General features: G+C 38.8%; 1 pseudogene across 1 annotated transcript; it reads left to right on the plus strand.

Annotated features, from left to right (window-relative positions):
* Positions 1-839: 839 nt before the first annotated feature.
* LOC104159446 lies at positions 840-1,731 on the plus strand (annotated as a pseudogene). The gene has a single exon (XR_696427.1). The product of XR_696427.1 is annotated as a short transient receptor potential channel 4 pseudogene (transcript).
* The last annotated feature ends 5,545 nt before the right edge of the window (positions 1,732-7,276 follow it).

The following is a 7,276-nucleotide window of genomic DNA, read 5'->3' on the forward strand; positions in this document are numbered from 1 at the left end:
GGATATTAGGAAAAATTTCTTCACCGGAATGATTATTAAGCATTGGAACATACTGTCCAGATAAGTGGTTGATTCACCATCCCTGGAAGTTTTTAAAAGATGTGTAGAACTAGTGCTTAGGGAAATGGTTTAGTGGTGGACTTGGCAGTGTTACGTTTATGGTTGGACTCGATGATCTTAAAGTTCTTTTCAAATCCAAATGATTCTATAATTCTATGATTATCCCTTCAGAGAAAATGAAGAGAAATAGGGACTTCTTGAAGGCAAGGTGCCTTCTCCTGAGACACGCCCTTAAGAGACAGAGGTTGCACTGGCTGAAAGCAGCCTGCAGTGATTAGCTCTGACTCAGCTGCCAGCAGCCAGACATTTAGTGGAAATGCACGAAATCCTGTCTGCAATGCTGCTCACAGGGAAGCGTGCGCACACATGTATGCCTTGTGCGGGCGTGTGTCCCTGTGCATGTGTGAGAGATGGTGTTCAGAGCTGATGAAAATGCTGTTATTATGATGGGATAATACTGTCTAGCAGATTGGCTATAGGTCTCCAAGTTCTCCATGCTCCTTCCTCCATCACTGTCGGTGATTTGTACGAGTAGTCTAGGCTTAGGCACATTTCCCCTGAAGTTTCCTCTGATAAAATTGCTGATCGCTTTTCTATGTCACCTGGAAGATCCATTAGACAGTCTGCAAAGCACCCTGAAGATGCCAGGTATTATCCAGATTGTGAAGTTTATTACTGATCTCCAGCATAAGCCTTTTTTAAATTTTTTTTTTAATTACAAGAGGAAAAGTCAAATTAGCTTTCATGCTCTGATGTTTCATCTTTCTTCCTACTTTTTAGGAGTTAAAACAAGATATTTCCAGCTTTCGTTTTGAAGTCCTGGGTTTGTTAAAAGGAAGCAAGCTGTCTAATTTGCAGACTGCAAAGGTGAACAAAGACACTGCCTCTCTGTCAGAAAACGAAGAAAATAGTGACAGTGAAGGAAACAAGAAAGGAAAGAAAAAGACCTTCAGCCTTTTTGACATAACAACGATGATTCACCCAAGATCAGCCACTATTGCCTCTGAAGCACATAATGTAAGCAATGGCTCAGCAATGATGGTGTCAGAGTCCACTAAGGAGAAACAAAAGCGTGTGAATTTTGTAACAGACATTAAAAATTTTGGGCTATTTCACAGACGATCAAAAACAAACTCTGTGGAGCAGGGTACGAATAAAATATACACCGTTTCTGAAGAAGTTTCCCGTCAACAAGCAGAAGAACAGTGTGAGAAAACTGCTGAACTGGAAGAGGGAGAATTGACCATGAACTGTGAATTAGACATCCAAAGTCCTGATGAAAAATGCGTGTTAGCCGAGTCACAAAGTAATGGTGACTCTTCGGATTCACAGGAAGAGGGAAGTATTTGTGCTTCCGAAATGGAGAAAATGGAGTTACAGGACTCAGAACCAGCCACACCACAGGATGAGCTGGACAAGGAATTGGACATTAGCATTGACTTTGACGGGAAACAGGAAACAATTGATCAGGGTGATTATGTGATAACAAGGTTGTGATGCTTACAGGAGGAAGCATTTACAAATATATATATTTTGCATAGTGCTTTGGGGGCGGGGGGAATGTTTTAAGAATTATATTAGCAAATGCAGAATTACACTTTATAGTACTCAACTGTGGCACATGATCTTGTAAAATAGTAGTCAAGAGAAAGATAATACGAGGACCTTCTGTTTTGTAGCCTGCTTTAGCTTTCACTATTTGTTTTACTTTTTTTAATAAATGGAAGCATCTTGTATTCTTGTACTGTTGCAATAACCCACAGAAACTTTTTAGCTATCTTTTTCAATTACAACAAATGCAATTTCTCTCATATGATAGTTGACTCGTATGATAAATATTTTTCTATGCAAATAAAACGTAGCGTAAGAGACTTGTAAGCCTTTATTTAACTTTGTAGGTTCTTAAAAGATTCTGGGCATCATAATAATCATAAGCGGCTCCTGTGAGCGTTATTCGTGTCAAACTATTAGAATCATTTATTTAAACTGCTAGAAACTTAATTTGTCTCAAAAGCTATACAGAATGAAAAGATAAAGTATGTTCTTTTATTTATTGAAGGAATATGAATACCTGTAAATTATGAAAGATCAGTCTATTTGATTATTTAATTACAGCTTCTCCCTTCTAGCAAAAGGATTATCACTGTCCTGATACCATTGTTAGAAATGCATTTGCGGGATTTGAAGACTGTAAAAAATGTTTCTTATAGTAAAAGAAATATCTGTGGCTTGCTAAAAACTGATGATGGATTCCTCCCCGGAAGTCTGTAATCACAACAGCTACTGCTTCTTCAACCGTTTATTTTTCCGAACGTGAACAACCTATGCACTTTAATATTCAACTGCTTATTAGCTTTTGCCTTCACAATACACTCGTATTTGCTAAGAGAAAGATACTTCAGGAATAAACAAACATACAATGATCCCCTCAGTACTTGGAAAAATACGGCAATTTGTTGAGAAATTTTTAAAGGCAAGCCTTAAGTGAGTTTCTTTGACAATTTCAGAGTTTGGGGGAACCTGATTGGAGGTTTTATAAAAAATACTTAGACATTTAAATGTATAAAGAAAACCTAATAGTATTTTTCATAACTGATGAGTGACTTATTGTCTTAGTCAAAAACAGTATTTTTAAAATTAAACAGTCTGTTTCTTTTTAATCAGTGACTGGTGTCCTACGTTATTAAAAATGTAATTTTACAACTGACCTAAGAATGACTGCCCTTGAACTCTCAGCACTATCCTTCCTCTCCCATGGAAACACATGACTATACCACATCACTGTGGTCATTTCATTCTTAACTTCCTTAGCCCTGCCATGATAGATTTTGTAGTTCGTATTAGCCTGTGTTAAGGAACCTCCGGATGCACAGAGTACATTTACATTCCAGATGACAGAATCCATCACATGTAACTCCCACTTTGTAGGACCTGACCTAAAGCCATACCATTCTGGATCTAAACTAAACTGGTATTGAATTGAGTTTTGAAAATCCAGGCAAACCCCTCTCATTTCTATACTTTTAGCTGGCTTTTTCAGCTCTACTTTACACATGTGCTACTCTCTCTGAGCTCACATATTGAAAGCTTACTTCCTGCACATCTATCTGTGCCGTGGCATCTAGGGGTAAACCAAAATGGAAAATATGAGCAGTAATTGGAAAATAATTTCTATAGCTTTGCAACAATGCGTTCAAACCACATTTGATTGCTAAGATATGGTTGATTTCCACCTTGGCCTCTTGACTTCTCTGTGGACCCCCTCTCCTTCACATCTATCTCCTTGTCCACCTTTAGATTGTGAGCTCCTCGGGGCAGGGCCTGTAGCTTTTCTGTTTGGAAAGCACCTGAATTATTACAAGCATAACAAGAAATAAATAATAATAATAATGGTGGAATACCTTCATATCATTTTTACTAAGTGTACTCTTTTACAGAGTTCTCTTTTCTACCGTACCATTTGCGCTAAGAATGACATAAAATCAATGTGTCACATGTTGTCACAAAGTTCTCTATGTTCCAGTTAACAGTCCTTCTCCACCCCTGATTACACTTTCTCATTTTTCATCATGGTTTGTGATGCTTTGGAGTCCTAAGCTTACTACCTTTTCACTAGCCAAATTCAAAACAAACAGTCCTTGCTCTAAAGCGCTTTCAATGCATTCCAACCACGTGGCGTCATTCCGGAGAAAATGTGCCTGAGTGAGGTTTTTATAACGCCACCAGCACCGTTGTCAGAACAAGTTAACTACCACAGGTTTAAGAGCTCTGCATATTATTCTGCCGTCATAAAAGCCTGTTTCTCCTGTGCATGAAGTTCCCAACAGGGCAAAAACACAGGACAGTTAGCCTGAAACATCAGCCATGCCATCACATCATGAGCCCACTGTGCTGGGAGTCAGTCTACGTCTTGGAGTAGATACAAGACAGAACAGCAAAGACAGCATGGGTGGGAAGGTGCTTAGGCGTAGGGCCATGACATTGTATTGTATAGCAATAGGTGATCAGTCTTTTGCTGTCTTTTTTCTTTCTTTTAGAACCAAATATTGAAATGAAGGTCTATTAAATAAAGCATACTTCAAATCAACATTCACTCTATTTTTATGAGATTCTTAGGCATTGAAGCCTGACACCAATAAGGACCTGATCCCACTCCATTTAAATTTAACGGCAAATAAGTATCTCATTCTGAGAAAACAGATAAGAGCTCAAAATATGTCCAAATTTGAAATGGTGGTGGACTTTTATTGCTTTGCAAACAGCCAAAAAAGCCCTTCTCTTTGGATGCATCCAAGAGGACATCTGTGCCAAGAAAGATTTAGAGGTGCACAGAGCAAGGTTTGCAACGCCACAGAGGAGGCATTATTAAGCTTTGCAAAACTGGTCATATTTTCTCCTCAAAGGAAATAAAACATTCGAACCTACCCATCCCTGCCTGCAGCCCCCATTAGCATCAATATAGGAGGAACATGCAAAAAACAGGACATAAACCCCTATAAAAGACAGTCTTTTGAAGTAGAGTATAAAATCATGAAGTGTTTCAAGGAGTTGGAAAATTGCCTAAATACGAGTGGGTTTAATCCCAATATTAGGTTGTTCAGAATGTTCAGGAAACATTTTTTTAATTTAAACCTTTTTTTTTTTTTTGGTAAGGATAAAACCTGACTGTCCTTTGCCTTTTCATCAGTCTCTGGAGAAACAGAGAGAGTGCAGCCAGCAGAGCAGGACTCTTCTGCCGTGGCATAGCTGGGTAGGAGCCAGCTTGAATTCTTGCAACTCAATCCTCCCAAGCACAGCAGATCTGAGCCAAACAGACTGAGTAGTGGGTATCGATCTTTATCAAGGTGGGTAGGACTTCCACTCTCCCCAGGCTACACATTGATTCGCAGTCAGAGGTCAGTGATGCAAGGACTGCATGCTATACCTTCAAAACAAAATTGCAAAAGCTGTTTCTGACTCTGCATGCTTCGCTGGCCCTCAGGGGCGTTGCAGAGGTGAGAGCCATGCATCAGAGGGTTAGGACTGCAAGGCCGCTGCGCTACCTGTGTGTGGTACAACATCACCAGAGAGCAAACCAGGAAGATGCCTCTCGGGGGGAAACATGGCTCTGTAGCTGGTTTTAATCTTGTTTTCTTGGTCTGCAGATTGAGACCATTACATTTTGACTGGTGTGGGCCAAACATGTCACACATGGTATTTGTATGAGGCACTTGGCATGCACCACCTTTTTTTTTTTTTTTTTTTGATAGGTCAGGATTTAATGACAAATTCTACAACCTTCCCAATCTGAGTTTTTCTGTGAATAAGCAATGTCAAGCTCCAGAAGAATGTTTATTTCCATCACAGCTATAACTGTTGAGAGCTGTAAAAGGTGAGGAAATTCCCAGTATTTGGGAACCCAAAAGTTCTCCAATGGAATGTTTGAAACAAGAATGTCTTCCTTAACAGCATCCTTGGACCGATCTTTCAGGAGAAGAATTTTTGCGTAACTTCCTCACAGGAATAAAGCATAGACAAAAGACACAAAGAAATGATTATATGTCCATCTCAAATTCTACTATATATGTATTGCTGGCTATAACATCCCTCTATAACTCTCTAAACTATATGGTTATAACTCTCTAAACCTTAGATGAATATTTAATCAGATTCTGGAAACTAGGATCAAAGAGGAAAGAAGCGGATCATGCTTAAAGATTGTGATGAAGCAACGAACTTTTGAATACAGTTCAAAATATTTGATATCAAGTTTTCTTCATGAGAATACAGAGGTACAAGATGGACAGCAACATGATCACTCTTCATTTTAAAGTCTCTTAAGAGATACCAACATCACGAAAACAATAGTATTATTGGTGGTAATGGTAGTGGTTGCGGTAGTAGTAGTAGTAATAATAGTAGTAGTAAATGTAAGTGTAATAATATAATAGCAGACTTATGCATTTACCCCTGGGAAGTGGAACTCCTCAGTTCTAATCCCTACCCTAAAGTTTGCCTGTTTTCCATGTTGAGCAACCGTTCGATAACACCAGTAAGCTGTCCTTGGGGACAGCTGTCCTCCAACATAAGTACTCTAATCTCTAGACTAAAAATCTTACTCCTCTGTGTTTCAAATTTTTGCCTAGCTGAAGCTGTAGTTATGGACCCTACACTCACTGCAGCAGAAGCAGATGAGAAATCCCTTGAGACAGTTTATGGTTAAGTAGTTGGACACACTCCAAAATAAATTGCTGTGGTTAAGGATGATTTTGAACCCTCCAGATATGAAAAGGAATTGAATCCATTGAACTACATCAAATCAAGTTCACTAACCACTCATTTAGTACTTAAGAAGCTGCCTTATTTGTGTAAGTTGAAAAGAATGGAGCAGAGATGGCTCCTCATTAACATTAAAACAATTAAAAAAGAGTAACAGCCTTCAACCTTCATGAACATAGTACCATAAGAGAACTCAGTCATACATTATACTTTGATTTTACCACAGGTCCCTCCATCACATAGTTCTCTTCCTAAATCAATCAAATCTTCTGCTGTTGTTAAATATAGTTATGATATGTTTATACACATGAAACATTTCAACTGTTTTTATTTGTACCCTTTGGGCAGTCACTGTCTTTTAACTTTATAGCTTTTCTCTGAGTAATGTTTTTCTTCTAACTGTACTCTTCCCCCTTCAGCCCTGAGTTTCTTTGAGTGTAGTCTAAACAAATTATGCTATTTTCATTTTAACTAAAACTTTCTGCTGTCTTTAGTTGACTGCGTAGTTGCAGTCGAGTGCTGTGCCGTGCAGCGTGAGGTGTTGCACTGTTCAGCATTGCCGTGGCCTTTTCAGTCTGGCCTTTAGTTCTTTGTAATCCAACATCCTTCTACTGTGGAACTAAATTGATATATTCAGAGGCCAATGCATCTTCCCGTTTCAAACACTGTCCTTAGCATGAGCTTAATTGCCTTTGACAGAGATCCTTGCCTCCTTTGTACATTTTAAAGGGAGTTTAGATCGCTATCTATGACTAGAAACCTAGCTTTTCAAGAGCTGATAGGTGAAATGAATACCAGTTCCACATGGTGCTTCTTCAGTGTCTTTTCTCTCACCTCTCTTCTTTGACAATGCAATTGATGATGCCCTTGCTGATAATGCAGTCTCTTTAAGGCAACATACTCACTATTGCATTTTAAGAGTATATATCAGAGCTGTGCTTGCAATAGTGACAGAGGA

Source organism: Cariama cristata, unplaced genomic scaffold (assembly GCF_000690535.1).
Source record: "Cariama cristata isolate BGI_N322 unplaced genomic scaffold, ASM69053v1 scaffold11073, whole genome shotgun sequence".
NCBI lineage: Eukaryota > Metazoa > Chordata > Aves > Cariamiformes > Cariamidae > Cariama > Cariama cristata.